We start from the raw sequence: 23,355 nt of genomic DNA, 5'->3' as shown, positions 1-23,355 counted from the left end.
TAAACCTCCTTTGTGGTATAATTTGAGGGTAAGCCCTTTTTATCTCCAAATGTTCTTTTCACCAACTAATCATGATTCCTAAAATTCTATTATTAGTGATACACACTTAGGTTAAGATGCGAAAATAAAAAATATACAGTTCTGAACTATTAAAACCTTTGGGTGAATTTGTTTATCTGATACTTTTGTAAGTTTCAGCGATGGAGGAGAGTAAGGTGATTGAACAGGGGGAGGTATGTGCAGTGATAACAGATTTGAGGACGTGCAAGGGGCTAGAATGTGACACAAGGGCCTGGGTTGCCGCCGCTGGGAGCAGGACTGAATCCTCCTTAAGAATTGCTCTCATTTTGCCTGCTGTGTCCACACCCATGTTGCCCAGTCCTGGGGCTGATCCTGGGGTTCTCAGCCAGTTCCTCCTGACCATAGTGCTAAGGGAGGTGCTCTGGGATGCAGGAAACAGGCTGATGGGTGGTTTAATAACATCTCCCCGGGGGCTCGGCAGAGTGGAGTTGTGCTGTAGACAGTCGTGTAAAAGGGGACACACAGGAAAGCAAGTCTGAGACTTGTAGCTCTATTAGTCTGTGGTTAATTTAACAGCTCTCAGAAAAATAAACGAGTCAGGAAACTCTGAAAGTTTCCTCCTTAATCAATGCAGGAAAGCAGCATTATGTATGATGACATTCACCTCATCTTTTGAAATGAGATTATCCCCTATGTCTGTATCTTAGGTTTACCTTTGTTCCTATAAGTCCCATTCTCAAAAAAATCCTTCTATAGACAAAAGCTTTAGACCATGGGTCACAAACTCAAATGCCTACAGGGACCAGAGAATAATGGACACGGGTAGGTAGGGATTGGTGGGGACTGAGACACAGTGGAGAGTGCTTGCCTCTCCTCAGCTCCTGGGAGTGTTATCAACTGGGAATGAAAGTTCAGTATTGCTAGAATTTTTCATTTTTCAACAGAAGGTGGAAATCCAAATTTTTAGGCAAAATCTTCTGATTTTTAAATGTTGGCAACCAGTCCAAGACAGTTGGATACACTGTACAGGCCATTTATGATGTCCAATATAAACAGAGAATTTTGGTACATTATGGAACACGATAGCGAAGGTAGGCAGAGGAGGGACATCTGATCAACCTGCAAGTTTGAGAAGGTAAATTTTTTAGGGAGTTGACTGCTTTGCCAAGGTTCTGCCTCATCTCTTTAACCAGTTATCTTGGGAAATAAATCAAAATTTCCCAAGTGTGCTATTTGAAGAATTCAAAGCTAGGAACCTCGGAGTCGTCCTGGTGGCATGGGAGAAAATGCTGAACAGAGAATTCAGAGGCCTGGGTCCTAGTGTTGGTTCTTTCACAAACTCAGGGTGCTACCTTGGGTGGATCTCTCAGTCCCTTGGGGTTTAATTCCCTTATCTGCAGAATGAGGGGCTGGACTTAACGGATTTTTAGAATGTCCCCCTCCAAGCCCAGGAAGTCTTCAGACATGCATTCAAGGGGTGGAGAAGGGCAGGGCATCCCAAAGCTCACAGAAAGGCTGCTCAGCTTTTGTTCTGTTTTTTTCATTCGGGACTTCTGCTTTTCTGTGTTTTAGATCTTGAGCTTCTGCAAAAAAAAAAAAAAATCTTTTTAAAGAAAGAGTTTCCTCATTTTCAAAAAAGTTTCAAAATCATTGAATTAGTTTATCAGTATCAATAATATGTTATTAGTTGAGGTTTGCAAACTCTATGAGGTGTGCAGCTAATCGAAATGATAGGTTTTTTCTCCATTTGTCTACCACTGCTTGTCTGGCTACAGCTGCTGCCAGCTCCCACCTCAGGCATAAATCAAATAAACAAGTGGCCAACAAATAGTTTAGGAAGATCTGACACATGACCCAGTTCAATAGATTGTTTAGGGGGGATTTAAGAAAATTTTTCTTTTGGTGATCAGATGTGTTGTTTTTGTGATACTATATATACCTATAAAATAGAGTCATATTTGCTACTAAATAAGCTTTTCCTGGTTCACATGATTTGGTAAATTATAGCAACTTTTCACAGTGATCTGCAGCTTCCAGGGGCTCTGACACTGGGAGAAATCTGAAAATCACTCGACTGACTTTTAAAAATTAGCTATAATTTATTGATAATCTAATATGTGCCGGGTTTAGGTATATCATCTCTAAGCTTCAGATTATTTGCGCTGCAAAAGCGATATTTTTAATCTCTATTTTACTAATAAATAAAGAAACTAAGTGAGGTTAAACTAGGTGAGGTTAAAGACTTACCTGGACCACATAGGATTCTAACCCATACCTGCCCCAGCATGTTCTCAGCCAGACAACCTCAAAGGTCGCTTCTAACCTTGAGAAGTTAGGAGGCAGGAGTTCTTCTGTTTTAAGCTGTCCTAGGATCAACTGCAAAACTGCTGTCAACTTGCAACTTTCCAGATCCTCTTATCTACTGAAACCCTTGAATTAAGGTTTGTTAACTCATAGTCATTCAAGTTTAGTGCCCTGATCTTTACTAATAAGAGGGTCTCTGAATTTAAATAGTCCCTTGCATAGCCAGGACATCTTCTGTAGGAGATGAAAGAACTTTAGATCAGACTTTTGGGGATGAATAGGTGGATTTATTGTGTTATGTCTGTACTTGGCCAAGCTGAGTTTCTCCTGTTGCAAAAGAAATGGCTTTCCCTGTTGGGTGATCTACATACTGTTCTGGTCTAATGGATTCAGTTTCCCTAGTGGACAACTTTTTTGTTCAACACTTTGCCGGGCACATAGTATAACTTAGGTCAGTATTTCTAATGACAGTAACCACTGGATTTATTTACTTATTTATTTATTTGCTTAAAAGTTCACCTACATGGGCTTCCTTGGTGGCACAGTGGTTAAGAATCTGCCTGCCAATGCAAGGGACATGGGTTCGAGCCCTGGTCTGGGAAGATCCCACATGCCATGGGGCAGCTGAGCCCGTGCGCCACAACTACTGAGCCTGTGCTCTAGAGCCCGCGAGCCACAACTACTGGAGCCCGCACACCTAGAGCCCGTGCTCTGCAACAAGAGAAGCCAACGCAATGAGAAGCCCGTGCATCGCAACGAAGAGTAGCCCCCTCTCGCCGCAACTAGAGAAAGCCCGCGTGCAGCAACAAAGACCCAATGCATCCAAAAGTAAATTAAATAAATAATTTTTTAAAAAAGGAGCTTATAAAAAAATGTTCACCTACAAGACAGTAGACCAGTAATTTTCATTTACACACCGCAACATTTTCAGAGAATAACGTTTGTGAACATTATTAGTAAGAAACAGAAATGTGAGGCAGAGAGCATAGGTGTTCTGATTCTCATTTAACAGGCAAGAAAACTTAATTATAATTCATTCAGTTGGCAAGTGGTAGGGCCTGAATTTCTACTTGTAATCCTGTGTGCTCCATTTTACTAAAGTCATTTGGTTTTCCTAACTGGAGGGGAAACCAATTGACTTTCAGCATGAATCTAGGTTTTGTTAACAGTTCTGATGGTGATTTTGAAAAATAAAGGAAAAATAGTTTATTAATTGCACAGCTTGAGAAAAATATCAATAACCATGGCTTTTCCTTAAAAAAAAAAGTAGAGGTCCCAATTATTCATAAGGTCTTCAAATTTAGAGTTTGCCATAACAAAAAACATGGACAAATGTTTCTGAGCCCACCACTACTTGGTCTCTGTTTACTGCAAGAAAGAGGATGGAATTTGGACACATCCCTCTGGGAGCATTGTTTCTTATTTACTTTGCACTTGAGTGATTGGTTGATTGCCTCTGACTTCTACAGCTATATGAAGGGGTTTGTTGATGACTTTCTTTTATGAAGGAAAAGAGAAGTGTGCTGGAACTTTCCCCTTTGAGTTTGAGGTTTTGAGAGCAGGTCCTAACAGATGAACCTCAGTTACTTGGGTGCCTTTTCTCTTTCTTTCCTGGGAGGTTAATTTTTCATTTGGTTTGTGCCTAATTCTGCCCCTTTGCGATAGCGAGGCAGGTATTCAGAAGCCACAAGGGTAGTCTGAAGAACACTTTAGGTTGCCCTAGACAGAGGTGACACAGAAACGACTCACCTAGAGGATAAGAACACGGTAGTTGGATAGTTACTCAGTTTCGTGTTACTTAGAGCAGTACTTTCTACCTTGGCTGCACAAGCAATGACACAAAGAGGTTTTAAAACATATTGGTGCCTGAGACCCATCACCCCTAGGTTGGGGCAGGGTCTAAGCAAAGGTAACTTTTAGGTTTCCCAGGTGATTCTAGTATGCAGTTAGCTTTGAGAATCTCTCATTGAGGCTTCCAATATCTTATTCAAAACCAGGTGAGATAACCCCGAATGACAGCAGTTCTTTCTCCCAGGACATTACAGGTATTTTGGGTGAACATTTCATTCAGTGGAAAATACACATTTCTTTTTTTTTTTAAGTGAGAGGTTTTTTTAAATTTTTATTTTATATTGGAGCACAGTTGATTAACAATGTTGTGTTAGTTTCAGGTGTACAGCAAAGTGATTCAGTTATACATATACATGTATCTATTCTTTTTCAAATTCTTTTCCCATTCTGGTCATTACGGAATATTGAGTAGAGTTCCCTGTGCTATACAGTAGGTCCTAGTTGGTTATCTATTATAAATATAGTGGTGAAAATACACACTTCTTGAGCACCTGTGTTCTAGGTGCTGAGAATACTTCCAGGAACAAGACTGAGCCTGCCTTGGCCTCGAGATGCTTGGTTTCTAGTGGGCGGAGACAAACACACACACACAGGACTGTGGTGTTTACAAGGAAACCACCGGAGTAATTAGGGGTCAATGAAGGCCTCTGTGAGGAGCAGCCATACCTATAGCCTACGGAAAGGCAGAGGGAATAGAGGGTGAAAAGTTCCCGAGAAAAGGAAGAGTGGTATGTTTGAGGAACAGAAAAGACTGCAGTCACTTTTGTTTATCTACAAACAGGAGTGCCAGAGAATGAGCAAGCTCCAGCCTGACATTTCTTACAGTTTCCACAAATCACTCCGTATATTCTTGCCAAATAGTACACACTCTGAAAAGGGAACACAAGGAGAAGTGTCTTCTAGGAGCCAGGGTACTGTGTGCTGGACGAAGACGGCTCCACGGGATTAGCCAAAAATTGCTGACCATGCGAAAAAGTCAGGCAGTCCTCCATGACACTGAGATAGACCGTGAGAAAAGGGAAAATTCAGTTATGTATTTGATAGCCAGAGGATTTGGCCTAATGCTTCGGTTTTTTATCTCGTTGCTAACCATCACTCAAATACAGCCAATCAGCGAGGCAGAACTGGCCCCGTTTCGGAAGAAATTCAGTTCTCTGATATACTAGTTTTGAGGTCTCTACCCAGCCAAACTTTCTGGAAGGTGAAACGTTTGTCAACTATTTGTAATGTTGGAGAAATCAAATATGTGCCTGTAGGAGACAATTTCTATGAATTTCTTGTTTTAAGAAACATTGACTCAGCTCCTTTCCTGGTTTCCACACAAGACTTCTACTTAAACTGCACAGGGTCTGGGAATTCCCTGGCAGTCCAGTGGTTAGCACTCCGCGCTTTCACTGCTAAGGGCCCAGGTTCAGTCTCTGGTTGGGGAACTAAGATCCCCCAAGCCATGTGGCGTGGCCAAAAAGAAAAAAAAAAAAAGAAATTGTGCAGGGTCACTAACTGCTTACCATCTAATGGTAACCAGAAAGCTACACTGACTTACTTTCAACAAAATTTTCTAAGGCCTCTCTGCTCTTGAATTTAAAAAAAGTTTTTTCAGTCATATAACCTGGAATTAATTTTCCTGGTTGGCATGTTGTCACTCTTCCTCTATAAAACAAACCATGGGGTTCAGTGCAGAGAAAACAACTATAATGAATATGCATCCTCAATCAGAATGTCCAGGAATTCCAATAATCTCCACATGCTTTTACGTAAGAGACCGCATGCTGCCCTGATAAAAAAAGAGTGCTTTAAAAGGTGATATTAATAAGAAAGATAGCCCTTCTTAAGAAATCCATATGAGGTAAGAAAAAACTCACTCAGTTATTTAAAAAAAATGCAAGACCATGTAATGGTTAAAGGATTTATTTTATTCCTAACAATAATATACGAGTTTTATAAGCTCTTTCCAAGACAGAATAAGGAGCGTGAAACCTGGCCGATGGGATTATGGAAAGATGGTGACCAAATTATAGTCATGGCTATAACTAACGAGGAAAAACAAATCAAGAAATATTCAGAGGAAACCTGGTGCAATTTTCTCTTTTTTGAAGCTTAAACAAGACAAGATGGGTTTAAATTGCACCAGGATGGATTTCTCCTTGAAATAAGATGCCCATAATGCCTATAAAACAAACCAGTTGATTAGAAAAATACATGTCTACAGTTTCCATTAGTCCTTAGGCTCTGTGGTATAGAGCATACGTGGTTTTTTTAGTATACCAATTACAGTACCTGTAAATGAAAGTTAAGTATTAATAAATTAATAAAAATAATTAATTAGTGGGTATTATTTACTTGACAAAACTTGCCATGAGGCAAAAGGACCATGCTATCTTTTTCATTGTTGGATTCCCAGCACCTAGCACTGTACCTGACACTTCACGGATATTCTTTTTTTTTTTTTCTTTTTTCTTTTTTGGCCACGCACACCGTTTGCGGGACTTAGTTCCCTGACCGGGTATTGAACCCGGACCCCGGCAGTGAAAGCGCTGAGTCCTAACCACTGGACCACCAGGGAATTCCTTTTCAGAGATATTCTTTAAATATTTGTTGAATGAATTAATTTCTTAAATTGCAGCTGCACATCATGCATTTCATCTCCCCAAACTTGATTTAGGTATAACTTCTCCAGGAATGCTTGTATTACCCAAAGAGAAGCAGATGAACAAAGAGAAGGAATAAGGTGCTCAGGGATGTCTTATCAAGGAAAACAGCAAAACCTCTTTTTTTTTTCCCTGAAGACCTTTTAAGATTAGGACAGGCAACTTTTGTTTGTTGGTTTGTTTGTTTTGTTTTGTTTTGTTTTTGGCCGTACCATGCAGCATGTGGGATCTTATTTTTGGCCGTACCATGCAGCATGTGGGATCTTAGTTCCCTGACTGGAGATCGAATCCGGGCCCTTGGCAGTGAGAGCTCAGAGTCCTAACCACTGGACCGCCAGGGAATTCCCAGGACAAGCAACTGTTTATAAAAGCAAAACAGTGGAAAATTTGAACTGTCAAGTAGGATCATGCTTTGAAGTATATTTCTAGCTAAAAGCAGGGGATAAAATAGATACAACTTAGAGACTCTTAAGATCTGTCCCTGATTAAGTAGGCCTAAGATAAGAGTCTGAAGAATGGCTGCCTGGCTGAACACATCCTTTGGATGTTGTTATCAGCAGCCACTAGATTTGAAAACAGTGCTGAACATGCTTTTAATTGATCTTTGAGGTGCTCTAAGCTACAACTGAAAGCCTGCCCTTTTTTCTATTTGCTTGAACAAGAGTCTGAAAAGGGAGGCTGAAGAGCTTTCTAATGATATCCTTTACCCTTTCTTCTAAAAAGAACCTATGTTTTCCACTGAGTTAAGGAAATTTCACAACACCCAGGGGCTAAAGTGAAGTTAGTTTTTATTCACTACTGAACCAACTTTCACATTCTTTTCCTAGAGTGGAAAAGTATCTAAGCTCTTCAAGCTACTATTCGTTATTGCAGAAAGATGGAAATCATGTTATATTCCATAATATAATGGGGCATAAAACATTTAAGTTATGAATGTACATAAAATGTGTAAGAGATTAAAAAAGCATTCCTAAAGTACTTACCTTTGGTCTGTGAAACAACATTTTCTTTAGTGCCTCACCTTACCTTTAGTCTGTGAATGAATGTCAATAAAGATGAATGAGAAGATATTTTGTCCACACACATTTGTTCAGTATTTATTATTATTTTAGTATATTTATTTATATTTGGCTGGGTTGGGTCTTCGTTGCTGTGTGCAGGCTTTCTCTAGTTGCGGCAAGCGGGGGCTACTCTTCGTTGTGGTGCACAGGCTTCTCATTGCGATGGCTTCTCTTAGTTGGGGAGCACGGGCTCTAGGCACACGGGCTTCAGTAGTGGTGGAACGTGGGCTCAGTAGTTGTGGCTCTCGGGCTCTAGAGTGCAGGCTCAGTCGTTGTGGCACATGGGCTTAGTTGCTCCGCAGCATGTAGGATCATCCCAGACCAGGGATTGAACCCGTGTCCCCTGCATTGGCAGGCAGATTCTTAACTGTGCTACCACGGAAGTCCCCAGTTTTTATTATTAATAATTTAATATTATTTATATGAAAATAATAATCCCTTCTTCTGTAGCCAACACAGCTCCCAGTCTGGTACACATACATGGTGAGGGTAAGGTAAATTATACCAAAGTCACAAAACTGGTGAGCCCAATGTGAGAAATAACAGTGCCACTCCAACAGTCTTCAGGTTAAAAAAATTATTTGCTGCTGAATTAATATAAATATAATTAAAATATATGTGTTCCTTTTGTCTCAACATGTGTTCCTATATGTGTGTGTGTGTGTATATATACACATATATACCTAATATATGGATTTAATGAATGTAATACTATAAAAAGAAGTTGCTGGCTATGCATTACTTTTTAAAAAATAGCTTTATTGAAATAGTATTTACTTAGCATAAAATTCACACTTCAGTGGTATTTAGTATATCCACAGAGTTGTACAAACATCACCACAATCTAATTTTAGAACATTTTCATTACCCCCCCCATAAGTACCTATTATCAATCACTCTCCATTCTTCGTCCCCTTCCCTCCAACCCAGTCCTAGGCACCCACTAATCCACTTTCTGTCTCTCTAGATTTGCTTATTCTGGACATTTCATAAATGGAATCATATATATGGCCTTTTGTATCTGGCTTTTATCATTCTACATAATGTTTTCAGGGTTATTCCATGTTGTAGCATGTAGCAGTTCTCAATCCTTTTTTTAAAAATTATTTGTTTATTTAGGCTGTGCTGGGTCTCAGTTGCGGCACGTGGGATCTTCGTTGTAGCATGCAGGATCTTTAGTTGTGGCATGCGGACTCTTAAGTTGCAGCATGCCTGCAGGATCTAGTTCCCCCACCAAGGATCGAACCCAGGCCTCCTGCATTGGGAGCACGAAGTCTTACCCACTGGACCGTCAGGGAAGTCCCCTTAATCCTTTTTATGGCTGAGTAATTTTCCTTTGTATGGATATAACACTTTTGTTCATCCATTTGTCAGTTGATGGATATTTGGGTTGTTTCCACTTTGGGGCTATTATGAATAATGCTGCTATGAACATTTATGTGTAAGTTATTGTGTGGACATATGTTTTCATTTCTTTGGGGTTTCTGGGTCATGTAATAACTATGTTTAACTTTTTGAAGAACTGTTTACCAAAGTGGCTGCGCCATTTTACATTCCCACCAGCAAAGTATGAGGGTTCTAACTTCTCCATGTCCTCATCAACACTTGTTATTGCCTGTCTTTTTTATTATAGCCATCCTAATGGATGTGAAGTGGTATTTCATTGTGGTTTTGATTTGCATTTCTTTAATAACTAATGATTATTAGTGTATTTTATTGTGTGCATATTGACCATTGTATATCTTCACTGGAGAAATGTCTATTCAAAAATACTTTGCCCATTTTAAAATTGGATTTTTAAAAAAATGTTGAGTTGTAAGAGCTCTTTATACATCTGGATACTATACCCTTATCAGATGTATGATTTGAAAATATTTTCTGTCATTCTGTAGGTGTTTTTCTTTGAACTTTCTTAATGGTGTTCTTTGAAGCACAAAGGTTTTCTATTTTGATATTCAATTTATTTTTTTCTTTAGTTGCTTGTGCAAAAGTTTTTAATTTTAATGCAGTCCAATTTATATTTTCTTTTGTTGCTTATGCTTTTGGTATCATATATAAGAAACCATTGCCTAACCCAAGTTCCTGAAGATTTACTCCTATGTTTTCTTCTTAGACTCTTATAGTTTTACCTCTTACATTTAGCTCTATCATCCCTTTTCATTTATTTTTTGTATTTGGTGTGAGGTAGGGATCCAACTTCATTCTCTAGCGTTTGAATATACAGTTTTCTTTCTCGATTTAAATATCTTGGCACCCTTGTTGAAAATCAATTGACTATAAATGTAAAGGTTTATTTCTGGACTCTCAGTTCTATTCCATTGATCTATGTGTCTATTCTTGTGCTAGTACCACACTGTCCAATTACTGTAGTGTTGTAGTAAGTTTTGAAATCAGGAAGTGTGAGTCTTCCAACTTTCTTCTTTTTCAAGGTTGTTTTGACTATTCTGTGGGCATCACTTCTGTAGGTCTCACTGAAGTAGGGTCTAATCCTTAGTTTTGCAGTTTTAGGATCTTGATTGTATCAGTTTTTCCCCAAAGTGAACAGTACCAGAGCATTGGTTCATACCCCTCAAACTTGCAAGAAAATGCCAAGTTTGATATACCATATACATTTTGAGATAGTCCTTTTTTGGTAACCTCAACCAAAATGCCTATACAGGGAGCTCCCCCTTACAAGGTGCCAAATTAGTTGATAAAAGTTTGCTTGATAAACATGGAATTGGAAACTAAGGCTGAGGGAGGAATATAGTGTAATGGTTAAGAGTTACAGGCTTTAGGGCCAATCAGTTCTAAGTTTGAATCCTATCTCTGCCACTCAATGATTGTGTAACCAGGGCAAGATTTTGAACCCTCTCCATCTGTAAAATGGGGAAAATAATCCCTTTCTCATAGAGTCGCTGTGAAGGTAAATTAAAATAACAAATATGCAACACTATAACAAAGTTGGAAGTTGCTGGCTTCCTTGGCTAAACCCTTATAAACCCTTACACAGTACTTGGGACTAGTTAGATTTCAGTAAATGTACCTATTGGAGACACTTGTAGAATGCTTCATTCGGGTTGTGAAGAAAGGCTCTCTGACATAGCACAGGCTTCCTAGTGACCTGAAACATCGTGTCTACAGATATGGGGGTCTTTTTGGTTTGAAAGACTTTGGGTAGGAATGGACCCAATTTTACTCTAGAGTGGAATAGAGGATCCTGGAGAGAGCATTGCTACCACCTGGTTCTGGACATTCCATTGCCTGATGGAACTAGTAGGCCAGTGTTGCTAGATTTTGATGTTGATGATATTGATTCTTATTAATTTAAATTGCAAAGAGTAGTGTTTACTGATGTAGCCTCTAAATTCTGGGATTTAGAGCCATCCTTTGCAATGGTTTTTCCAGAGTGCACATATCCAGAAACCTCAGTTACCAAGAATACTACTAAGGGGCTTCCTTGGTGGTGCAGTGGTTGAGAGTCCGCCTGCTGATGCAGGGGACACGGGTTTGTGCCCCGGTCCGGGAAGATCCCACATACCGCGGAGTGGCTGGGCCCGTGAGCCATGGCCACTGAGCCTGCGCGTCCGGAGCCTGTGCTCCGCAACGGGAGAGGCCACAACAGTGAGAGGCCCGCATACCGCAAAAAAAAAAAAAAAAAAAAAGAATACTACTAAGATTTCAGAAGTAAGCAAAAACTCGTCATTGAGCAAAATGTCAAAAACCCTCATGTGCTTGGGGACTTCCCTGGTAGTCCAGTGGTTAATACTCTGCGCTTCCAATACAGGGGGCCCAGGTTTGATCCCTGGTCAGGGAACTGTATCCCGCATGCCCCAAATAAAGATCCCACATGTTGCAACGAAGATCCTTAATGCAGCAAAGAAGATCCCGCATGGCACAACTAAGACTGGTGCAGTCAGATAAGTAAATAAATAAATATTTTTAAAAACGAAAAAAACGGCCTTCCCTGGTAGTGCAGTGGTTAAGAATCCGCCTGCCAATGCAAGGGACACGGGTTCGAGCCCTGGTATGGGAAGATCCCACATGCTGCGGAGCAACTAAGCCCGTGTGCCACAACTACTTAGCCTGTGTGCCACAACTACTGAGCCCACGCGCCTAGAGCCCGTGCTCTGCGACAAGAGAAGCCACTGCAATGAGAAGCCCGCACACCACAATGAAGAGTAGCCCCTGCTCGCAGCAACTAGAGAAAGCCCGTGTGCAGCAACAAAGACCCAACGCAGCCAAAATTAATTAATTAAAAACAAAAACCCAAAAAACTTCATGTGCTTAACTCACAGGAGAACCCCACAGAAAATCTTTACTCAAATCTTGAAAGTCTAAACTAATAGAAGTTTATCTGTGTCTAGGTTCATAGTACAATAGAAGCATTAAAAACAAAACAAAAAAAAAACAACGAAAGAAGGTTGTTAGGTAGGACAATGGAGAAGTGTCAGCCCAGGAGTGATAAAGGAGACAAAAAAACGCGAAAACAAACAAAAAAAAACAGATGTAAATTTAATCATAAAAACAGCATTCTAGAGGTCATTATTATAGGGACAAATCTACATAATTTTGAGGGCATTCATTGGTCATAATAAACTGCAATAGTGTTGATAATGATGCTCCTTAATCACCAAACTTTATTTTTTCAAAGGGCTGTATTCAAGAAAACGTGAGTTTTCTTGGGGAGAAAAGTTCTGTCAAGTAGGTAAAGTTGATAAATGAGATGTTACTGGCCTTAGATTTGACTCAACAGGTTGGATTTGCAAACTAAAGTGGTATTCAAATAAGTAGTGTAGCGAGCTCAGAGATGAACCGTTTCCGTGCATTCTTATCCTAGTGTGTAGTTGTTGTTAAGTATCCTTGAGGGAAATCGAAACTGTAATTGTAACTTCTCTCTCAGCAGGGTTTTCTCCTAACCCTTTCAGTATCTCAGCTAAATAGAGTTGTGTTGCTCTACTCTGGAGAGCCTTCACGCGGAATATGAAGAATGAAATTACTTGGCAACTAGCACTCTGTATACCGCGGCCATTCCATTCTGGTGAGGCATAAACAAGCACAGTGACATTGCTCTATGCTTCTTTGTGAAGACAGAAAGTCAAGAGATTTCTGTCAACTGTAAAGTGAATGTTAGATATCACCCTCCTAGGATTTGAAACGGTCAACAGTTCCGAACAAACATCAGGGAGGCTGGCTGAAGTTCTAACGTTCCATTATTTTGTCTTCTCTCGTTCTAATATGGACGCTGAAGTTTTAGTCAGGTATTAAAGCCAGCTCAGGGCCTGAAAGAGAGACCGGTAGAATTTTAGAATCGGAAGGCTTTTAGAAAAATGTGTCCAGCCTCTTCATTTCACAGAAGGGAAAACCGAGGCCTTGGGACACGTTACGATTTAATGTAGGTCACTCAGTTAATTAGTGACAGAGCGAGAGGGAACCCAGGTTTCCCCACGCCTTCTTAGGCCGCGGTTTTCTATACGCCCCCTACTTTTGGCCCAGCGTCACCTTCTCCCCCGCCCTTTTTTTTTCGCGAGGGCGGGGGGTCTTTCTTTCCCTTCATAGCTGTTTAATTTAGAACGTGGGCCTGACCATGGAGATGACTAGGTGTGTCAGCCCCAGCTCTCTACCACTCGAGGTGCGTACTCTCTCTAGATTAGGGCTTGGTGCTGGATCTCTCCTCAGCCTGGTGCCTTTTCCGCGGCAGGTGCTTAGCACCTGGACTGAATCGCTGCATCATCGCGGCGACACTCTCCTTGCTCCCGATTTTAAAGCACAGGCGTGTGCCACCGCAGTCTCAGAGCGAAGTGAGAACCAGGGTCCAAGACTACGGCCGTGTCAAGAGGGAGGCTCTAGAAACTCTCGCGGTTCCTCGGCGGCCCCGGGCCCAGCGTGTGAGTGACCTCGGCGCCGACCCCGCCACCGGTCAGCTCGCGGCTAGGGCGTGCCTGCCGGGCCTGACGTGGCGGCCGGGCCGCGGGGAGGGGAGAGGCCGCCGCGAGGGCGCGGCCTGACGTGGCGGCCGCGGCGGGGCGGCGACGGGAGCCCGGGCCACTGCACTGCCCCGCGCTCCGGCCAGAGGGCGCCCGGCCCCAACACTTCCCCGCCCCGAGGCCGCCCAGGGCTCTCGGAGTAACCGCACCGGCGATTGGGTCGGCGGCGCGCGGGGCCATGTTGGAGCCGGGCGGCGACCCCGCCTCCCGCCGCCCTCCGCCCCAGGTCAGGCCGGGCCGTGAGGGAAGGGGAGCGGCAGAGAGGATCCTCCCTCCTCGGTCGCCCGACGCGGCGGGAGCAGCGGCGGGAGCTGCCGCCGTCTCCACCGCCCCTCCGAGCCCGGGCCAATCAGCGGCGCGGGCACAAGTATGCAAATGACGCGCCGGTGCTGCCGGAGTGCCGCTCGCAGGGGCTGGTGGGGTCGCGCTGGGGGAGTGAACTGGGCCAATCAGGCGGGTGCGTGGCGGCGCGGGGGAGGCGGTGCCCCTTCACTCCTCCCTTCTCTCCCTCCCGGCCCCGCGCTGACAGGGGGGCCTGGCCGCGCCGCCGGTAAGTGCCGCAGCTGCCTGTCGCTGCCACCCGCCGCCCCATGCGTGGGGAGGAAGCCTGGGGGCGCCGCAGGGCAGTGGCCGCTGCTCAACTGGTGGGGAGAGGCGGGGGCGGGTTCTGTCAGCCGGGTGGTCGCCTGAGGCCGCCCCCGCCCGGCCAGCCGCGCGTGTCAGTCTCGGTCGAAGCGGGGGGCGCAGGGGGCGCCTCAGTCATGGCGAAGCCCGAGAACCCGTGAGCGGCGGTGAGTACGTGCCGCCGCCGCTCCGCCGAGGTGGGGGGGTCGGGGCAGGCCGGGCCGCGTTGCCGCCGCCGAGGTGAGGAGCTGGCCCCCGGGGGCGGGCGGGCGAGAGCGCGGGGAGGCCGGGGAGGGGCCGCTGCCCGCACGTGCGGCCCAGCCCGCCCGCGGCCAGCCCCGCTCCTGTCATGGCTGCGGGCTGCTGCCCCCGCCCCCCAGCACGCAGACCCCGGGGTCCGGACCCGGCCGCAGCGCCTGTTGCGTCGGATGGAGGTGAGGGCAGGGCGGGCTGGGCGTGGGTAGGCAGGGCCTCCCTTCCCTGCCCCGTGTGAGGTCGGGGCCTCCCCGTCCGCTCGCTTCCCTCCCGAGGGTCGGGCTTCCCTCCATCCTGCAGCCTCTTCCCCCGCCCGCCTGCTTTCTCGCCTCCGTGACTCATGACAAGGCGTCCCGCGCGAGTGCTGGGTGCCCTCGAGCCCTGGACGCCCTCGGCGCTTTTCCTGGCCTAGGCGTCCGGGTTACGACCGCGCTGCCTCTCTGTTATCCTCCGTCCCCAGGGCCTCTCCATGTCTGCAGCAGGGCCCGGACCCCGGACCCCACCAGCCCCTGTGTGTGTCGGGCCTTCGCCGCGACTGCTGCTTTCTTGGGATCTGGGTGTGGGACGTGATGGGTGGTTCCAGGGCTCTCTTCGCGGACATGCATCCCAAAGCCAAGCGCGACCCAGAAAGCCTGGGTGTCTGACTGGCCTGTCGCAGTCGCCAGCTCAGAGTGGTTTCTGTTTGTTCCTTTTTTGGTTTTGTTTTGCTTTTTTCTGGTTTTGTTTTGTTTTTAAGGAAAATAAAACTTTTCAGAACAAAGTAGACAAGAACTTGTTTTTTTAATGGTGATATTTACAGTGTTACTTTCTTGGAAGACTGGGATTTGACGCTTTTGTGACTTTTTATCAGTTTATGTGAAATACTCATAAGTACCTCAGAGTCCCCGCCCCCCGTTAAATAAAGTTTATTTTCCTTAATGCAGTCATTATCGCAGTTTAATTTCTCAGTTTTGCATTCCACTTTTCAGCGTTTCGTTTTCTCTGATTTCAGTCTCACCACTTTTACTTAAGTAGCTATGATCTTGAAAAGGAAAGGGCTTGTTTTGTAATGTTACTCTATCTAAACTCCGTATAATTGTACAGGTACTTAGAACCATTAGGTCTACAAACACTTGAATATACAGAAGGTGAACTTAAGGGGGGATTCCACTTTACAGAGGGAGGGTTGTGCTGTGTTTGTTTTTGGTGTTTTTGTTTTTGCAAAAGGATGAACATAGTGTTTCTTTTCTGTTTGATTTACAGTACTTGAATTTAAATGTGACTTTTTGCTAATAGGTAGCACAGAGCCTTCCATATAATTGATATTGGATAAATATTTACTAAATGAAAAATATCTATTGCTCCAAGCAAGTAAAACCATGTATCTTCCAAGACTTTTCTGTTTACGCTTCCATTGCCTTAGCACTTCACATTAAATCGTTGTAGTGTACTACAACGTATTGGCAGGTCTCACTCCTTGGGGAGTTTCCTATAAAATGCAGATCGTATAATATAGACATAAAATGATCTGAGAAAAAGCAAAGTAGTTGTCTCCCAGTTTTGCTTCTGGTATCTCTGTCATCCTTGAACGGTTTTAGGAGAGTGAGGGTAATTGAGAGTTAAAAAACAAAAACGTTGTGATTGATTAACTAGGAGAAGATGATGTCCTAAGGACATAGGAAATAGCATTAGGAAGAAAACATTGTGCTGGAGTAACCAGTAAAGCCTTCTTGACTTGGAAGGAGTGCTGATTAGAGAGAATCAGGACTTTGTCACTTCACTAGCTGTATAGATGTAGTCAAGTTTCTTAAATTCTGTGAACCTTAGTTTGCTCCAGTTTGACGATTCTGTGATTCTAAGTATCCTGAGATCCTCCTCTGAAATGCAAAAATTATGCTTGGATTTAAGTGTTAGAAAAAGCAGAGGTTTTGAAAGAAATAGTGGTATATTGGTATTTCAGGTAAGTTGGCCTTAACCGGAAAACTTTTTTAGAATAACCTCAAGTAGGCAAGCATGAATAAAGATAAGCAGTGTTGTCAATGGAAAAAGCCCATGACAAGATAAGATTAATGAAATCATAACATTTTCAATTTGGAAGTATCTCTAGAAACTTTTAACTCCAAACCCCTTATCTAATATAACTGAATGCCTTCCATAAGGCATTGAACTAGACCTTGATAATTTACCTATGGAAACAAGATAGAACTGAAGGAGGGGCTTGTGTAAATTTAGGAGGCAGGAACTGAAGTAACATTACAGATTTAGAAGTAAAATCTTTTGAAGCTTCTACCAATAGTAAAATTAAAATGTTGGTACATATGAATATTTTAGATTTTCTGAAGAGTTAGATCATTGAAATAAATGTAGAACAAGAAAAAGTCAACTACTTCGACAGAGAAGAAAAAAATGAAGTTCTAGAGAGATCAAAGGCTATAAAGGAAAAATAAATATGATTGAAATAGTAGATCTACTGGGGAAATTTCCTCAGGTGTCAGTATAGTGAATAAAGAACAGAGTGATAAGAATATGGAAACTTGAGGTAGTTGGTCAGAGTGAAAATGAGTTATGAAAACTAATTATGAGAGTGTGTTGTCATAAATGTTTGAAAAACTTTAAAAGCCAAAGATTAGAATTAGAAGGGATTTATGGAGACTGAGGTAGAATGATTTTATTGTAACCTTTCAAATGTTTTGTAGATGTTGTGGTCTTAACGTGATTAACATGTTTTAACAAAATACAGATTTCTTACATGATGAGAGATTTAGTTTTTTTACACTTATCTACTTTGTAAATATAAGTTGCCACATTCCAGTTCTATAATTGTCTTCTAACACTTTGTGTCTCTTAATTCCTTATTTGGGCTTCACTCCCCATACATTCTACCTCTCCAAATTTTACCAGTCTGAATACTCAGGTCAAATTCCACCTTGTGAATAAAATCATCTCTCATCATTGTAGCCCTTAAGGATTTCTCCTTCCCATGAAATCATACCATTATTTGTCTCACCTATTTGACATCGAGTACAATTTCCTGGCATTCCTCCTATTGTATTGCCTTTGAGTTTGCAGGAACACCTTTTGCTCCTCTCTTTTGGTAACAGTTGGAAAGTTGATCACGTGACGATGGGAGACCCAGAGGAGGGGAAGCCACTTAGAGCTGTAATTTGTTTCCTGGATTCTAGGTCATGCACATCCATTCATTCATCCACTAAGCAGATTTATTAAGTGATCCTTTTACTTATTAATTTATTATATGTAGTGTAATCCTTGCCTTTGTAGAATCTACAGCATAATAGTGGAAAGACATAATGAACAAGCAAATAAATGTAAAATTACAATTTGGGGTGAATTCAGTAAGGGAAAAGAGTGCTGTGAGAGAAAAATGGGGAGGGTTTTAGTTTGTACGGTCAGAGAAGGCCTCTCAGGTGGTGATATTTAAGTCAAGACATAAAGAATAAGAAACCAGGCAGGAAAAGAGTTTCCTAGAATGGAAAAAATACGTATGAAGGCAGGAGAGAGGTTAATATGTTGGAAGGAATGAAAGAAGTTCAGGGTGGCAAGAGGATAATAATGGAGGGAAACCGTGCAAGATGAAATGAGAGAGGCAGAGAGCAGATCATGCGGGGCCGTGCAGGGCCTTGAAGGACATGTTAAAGACTTCTGGGTTTTACTAAGGACATTGCAGTCATTGAAGATTTTGAAGCAGAGGAGTAATATACTTTAAATTTTTAAAACATCACTTTGGCTGAAAATGGATTGGAGAAAGGCAAGGGTAAAAGCAAAGACATTGTGCTACTGCAGTTGTTGAGGTAAGACATGATGATAACTGAAACTAGGGTAGCAGCTGTAGAGATGAAGGAATGGAAAAGGATATATGTGTATATGTATATATAAAATTTGATTTGATAGAGACAGGAGATGGGAATGGTGGCGCAGTTGACAACTGCATGATGAATTGGATGTAAATGAAAGCTGTCAAAAATGACCTCCATGGACTTCGGCGCAGTGGTTAAGAATCCGTCCGCCTGCCAATGCAGGGAACACGGGTTCGAGCCCTGGTCCGGGAAGATCCCACATGCCGCGGAGCAACTAAACCTGTGCGCCGCAACTTCCGAGCCTGCGCTCTAGAGTGCGCGAGCCACAACTACTGAGCCCACGTGCCTGGAGCCCGTGCTCCGCAACAAGAGAAGCCACCGCAATTAGAAGCCTGTGCACCAGGACAAAGAGCGGCCCCTGCTTGCTGCAACTAGAGAAAGCCTGCGCGCAGCAACGAAGACCCAATGCAGCCAAAATAAAATATAAGTAAATTAATTAAAAAAAAATGATCTCCACGTTCCTGGCTTGAGGAATTAGGTAGATGATGGTGAGATGTACTGAGAAGAAGATGGGGGAGAAAAAGGATTGGTGAGAAATCAAGGTTTGAACACTATCCATAGACAAGTGCTTCAGAAGGTGAGGACTGGTTTTATCTGAGTGCTGACTCTCAGTGAGGATAGCTTTAGCTATGTGTGTGACAGCACACTAAGACATATTCATAGTATGTGTTTTTAGAATTTTTTTCTATTTAAAAAAATTTATTTATTTATTTTTGGCTGCCTTGGGTCTTAGTTGCTGTGCGCAGGCTTGCTCTAGTTGCAGGGAGCGGGGGCTACTCTTTGTTGTGGTGCCCGGGCTTCTCATTGCGGTGGCTTCTCTTGTTGCGCAGCACAGGCTCTAGGCACGCGGGCTTCAGTAGTTGTGGCTCGCGCATTCTAGAGCACAGGCTCAGTAGTGTGGCTCACGGGCTCTAGAGTGCAGGCTCGGTAGTTGTGGCACGCGGGTTTGGTTGCTTCGCGGCATGTGGGATCTTCCCCGACCAGGGCTCGAGCCTGTGTCCCCTGCATTGGCAGGCGGATTCTTAACCACTGTGCCACCAGGAAAGTCCCCATAGAATGCGTTTTGAGACAAAAGACTGGGCTTCCTATTTATGTTAGAAAAGTTGGTAACTGAAATGATCTTACTTTTTAACAATGTACTTCAATTTTTGAAAGTTTATTTGTGAATATCTTAATATAGATTATATTAAATATGAAGGTTTGAGAAAAAAAGAACTAGAACGTAGTATTAGATGAATTTATGTATTACTTGGGTGATGGTGCGGAATAGAAAAGTCTTGTTTTTTTGATATTCTCAGGAAATTAACAATCTGAAAGTTATTAGCTTGTAGGCAGTCCGATATTAAATGTATCATTTTAAATGAGGCTTTGGGTGCTTATGAGTAAAAATTATAGCTTCTGTCATTAGTAGCTATTATTTATCAAATAACTGTAGATATTGATGTTTCTGTTGTAATTTGGCATAATTAAATGTAGTTAGCTAAATGAATATCTAAGGGTTTTTTGTGTGTTTTTTTTGGTTATGCTTTAGAACTTTTTTAACCAGTAATTTTAGACACTGTTATTGCTACAAACGGACGTGGTTTGAAATTTGGGGGGAAAGAAAGATTATCTTTTTTGGCCATTGGTTATTTCAGTTTAGTTTACCTGAGTAAGCAGCAGCCCTGTAAAGCATATTAAATTTTATCCTAGAGGAATTCCTGGCAGTCCAGTGGTTAGGATTCCATGTTTTCACTGCCAGAGGCCTGGGTTCAGTCCCTGGTTGGGGAACTAAGATCCCACAAGCCATGTGGCCAAAAAAAACAAACGAATATTGGAAATCAGTGGTTATTCTTCTGAAAGAAACCTGCTAATATATCTTGTTAGTTCTTTTATAAGAGGGAAAAAATGGTGAGGACAATGATTAGGTTTCATATATTTTGCATAAAATTTGTTTTATCTTAAAATTTTGTGCTTTACTACAGTTTGAGTAAATTAAAATTTTTTTTCCCATGGAATTAGCTGACTTGAATTCAATATATTTCTCTCTATATTTTCTTAGTTATCTTTGAAAGAGTTGCAGTAATTTTATGGGGGCAGAAACTAAAGTACAGGAGGTTAACAAGAAAATGGGTATTTGGAAAATGGAGGCAGTGGATAATTTATTTTCAATATTTGTCTTTGAATAGGATAGAAACAAGATGATTTCATTTGTACATTTACATTTTTGAGGTAGGAGAGATCTGATGCCTAAAGTTAGAAGGAAAGCAGGTAATTGCAGGGGGTGATTAAAGATCCTCGAGAGAGGTGGAATGTATGGGTGTAAGTCTCTTTGAAAGGCTAGATGGAATGGTAGGTATTAAGAGGTGAAAGATTTATCTTTGGGGAAGAGTCATGCTTCCTCTTCTGAAAATAGTATTTATAGAAGAAAAAAGGGATAGATACAAAGACAGATACATGGCTTCTGTAAAGATGATTGGTGACTTTCAACTGGAAAACCTCAGAAGTGTAAGAGGCAAAATTGTTTTGGGGTGAGAATGTGGAACTTAGGATTGAAGAATTGAGGAGAGAAAACAAATAACTGCAAAGAGATAGCCTAGAAGCGTAGGAAAATGAATTTAAACATTAAACAAAAGCAAGGACCACATTGAAGGTAAAGGTTTGGTTCCAGGCAAATAGTAAATATTATAAATATTACAGATATTCAGAAACATTGAATTGGACTGAGGCAAGGAGGTAAAATTACAGTGGTGATGTTAATAAACTATGGTGGGTTGAGTGAGTGAAAAAGAACACAAGGGTTTCGAAGGTGATGAGAGGACAGCATTGGAGATAATTAGTGAAAGAGTCTGAGGAGGTCTAGAAAAGCCTAACAGCCATGGGAAGGTTTGAATGACTATTGGTTGTTGCGAAGTCAGAAAAGAGATGACAGGTATGAGAGGGAAAGCTGCATTTATTAAGCACTTACTATATTTTAGGAACTTTATATTTTTAAACTCTGCAACAACCTTGCAAGTTAGTGATAATCAACCTGGGTCTCAGTTTTTAGTGTATTTCAAACTTTGGAGAATTCTTCACTTAAATCAGTTTCCTGTTTTTAATGTTAATAGTATACACACACACTCTCTTAATTTGATTATGAGTATGATTTATGTTCAGGACCACTTCAGTTAAACAACTTGACCTGACTCAGTAGCAACTAGGAAACTTATAATCTGTCTTCAATATCAGCCCCAAATTAGTTATTACCAGTTAGCTTTTACCGAGAGTAGAGATGAGATTGTATTTTTAAAGATTTCCCTTTCTGTGAGATGCAAAGCAAAGCTAAATTAAGTATGAATGCCAACAAAGTAAGTTTCAATAATTGAACTTAGTAAGTGGCGATCTACAGACTGAGATGTTAATATGAGCATCAGTTGAGTGCTATTAGATTAGTGGTTTCAGTTCTTTTAAACCAAGGAATGCTTTGTTTTTAAAAAATCCTACTTGACAGATCAATCTGTAAAGTAAAAGAATGTATAGGGTGAAATCTTTTATAGGGGAAGAAATGGGGGAAGGGGTGGTCTAAAGCCCTTTCTTTCTTTGGCTAAGGATCACCCAACAATCTAGGGAGCACAGTTTGAAAACAGTATTTACGCAGTACTTTATATGGGTTATTTACTACAGTTCTATGAGATCAGTACTATTACAATCCCCATTTTGCAGATGAAGAAACTGAGCTTCAAAATGATGGACTTGCCTAAGATTACATAGCTAACAAGTGATAAAGCTTACCAGTCACTTTTCAGAGCCCTTACTTTTAACCACTATGCTATAGGTCCCTTGTAGAATAACTTATCAATGAAAGCAAAATTCTCTGAGGGATAACCAGGAATTAAGCTTCAGTTGGATCACTGAGACATTCTGTGTGTGTGTGTGTGTGTGTGTGTGTGTGTGTGTGTGTGTGTAGGGTAAATATATATAGCCTAAAATATACTGTTTTAACCATTTTTAAGTGCATTTCAGTGGAGGCATACTTCAGATCTTAAAAATGGTACATTGTTGCTTAAAAGAATGCTTTTGAATCTCAATTTTTGGCGTAACTATTAAGGATTGAGAGGTTTTGTTTTGTTTTACGTTATGACATTGAATTCTTGAAAACATTTGGGTATTTACTATGTGCCAGGAATTATACTAGTAGATGTTAGGGATAAAGATGAATAAGAACCATTCTCTGCACTCCTCTTGTTTAGTAGGGAAGACAGACAAGTAGACCAAGAATGATAATATAGTGTGTACAGTGTGGAATACAAAAAATGAATGCTTGGGACCTCCCTGGTGGTCCAGTGGTTAACACTCTGCACTTCCAATGCAGGGGGCACGGGTTCGACCCCTGGTTGGGGAACTAAGGTCCCACATGCCGCATGGCATGGCCAAAAAATAAATTAATGAATGCTTAACCTTTCCAGAGGGCCGGGGTGTGTGTGTGTGTGTGTGTGTGTGTGTGTGTGTGTGTGTGTGTGTGTGTGTGTGTGTGTGTGTGTGTGTGTACTGGCTTCCTAGAGATGGTAGAACTTGAGTTTAATATCAGAAGCACTAAATAGAGTAACAGGGGTGGTGGGAAGTGATATTATAGGTGAAGAGAACTTCCTGTATGTATTAATGGAGATGCGAGAAAGTTTGATGAATTCAGGCAACATTTCAATATGGTTAAGGCATGGATTACCGGTGGGGGAATCGAAGCAAAAATGGGTAGAGAGGCATTGATATCTTTAGTAAGGGAATAAAATGAGCAAGCATATATATTGGGAGG

The 23,355-nt window shown here is 42.0% G+C and overlaps 1 protein-coding gene across 5 annotated transcripts in view; it reads left to right on the top strand.

Annotated features, from left to right (window-relative positions):
* The window catches only part of CHD9 (chromodomain helicase DNA binding protein 9), a 244,345-nt gene that overhangs the window by 35,749 nt on the left and 185,241 nt on the right, over positions 1-23,355 (top strand). The window contains exon 1 of one of the 5 annotated variants that reach the window (XM_082862790.1): positions 13,468-13,496. The exons of 2 other annotated variants lie outside the window; for them this stretch is intronic. The gene's annotated coding sequence lies outside the window, so the exon portion shown is untranslated. Of the gene's footprint in view, positions 1-13,467; positions 13,497-14,596; positions 14,643-23,355 lie in introns of those variants that run through there. 2 more of the 5 variants (XM_082862788.1, XM_082862791.1) reach the window with 2 other exon arrangements.

Source organism: Leucopleurus acutus (genome assembly GCF_964270905.1).
Source record: "Leucopleurus acutus genome assembly, chromosome: 20".
Lineage (NCBI taxonomy): Eukaryota > Metazoa > Chordata > Mammalia > Artiodactyla > Delphinidae > Leucopleurus > Leucopleurus acutus.
The sequence above is the reverse complement of the archived record's forward strand: the minus strand, read 5'-3'. Positions and strand labels throughout refer to the sequence as shown.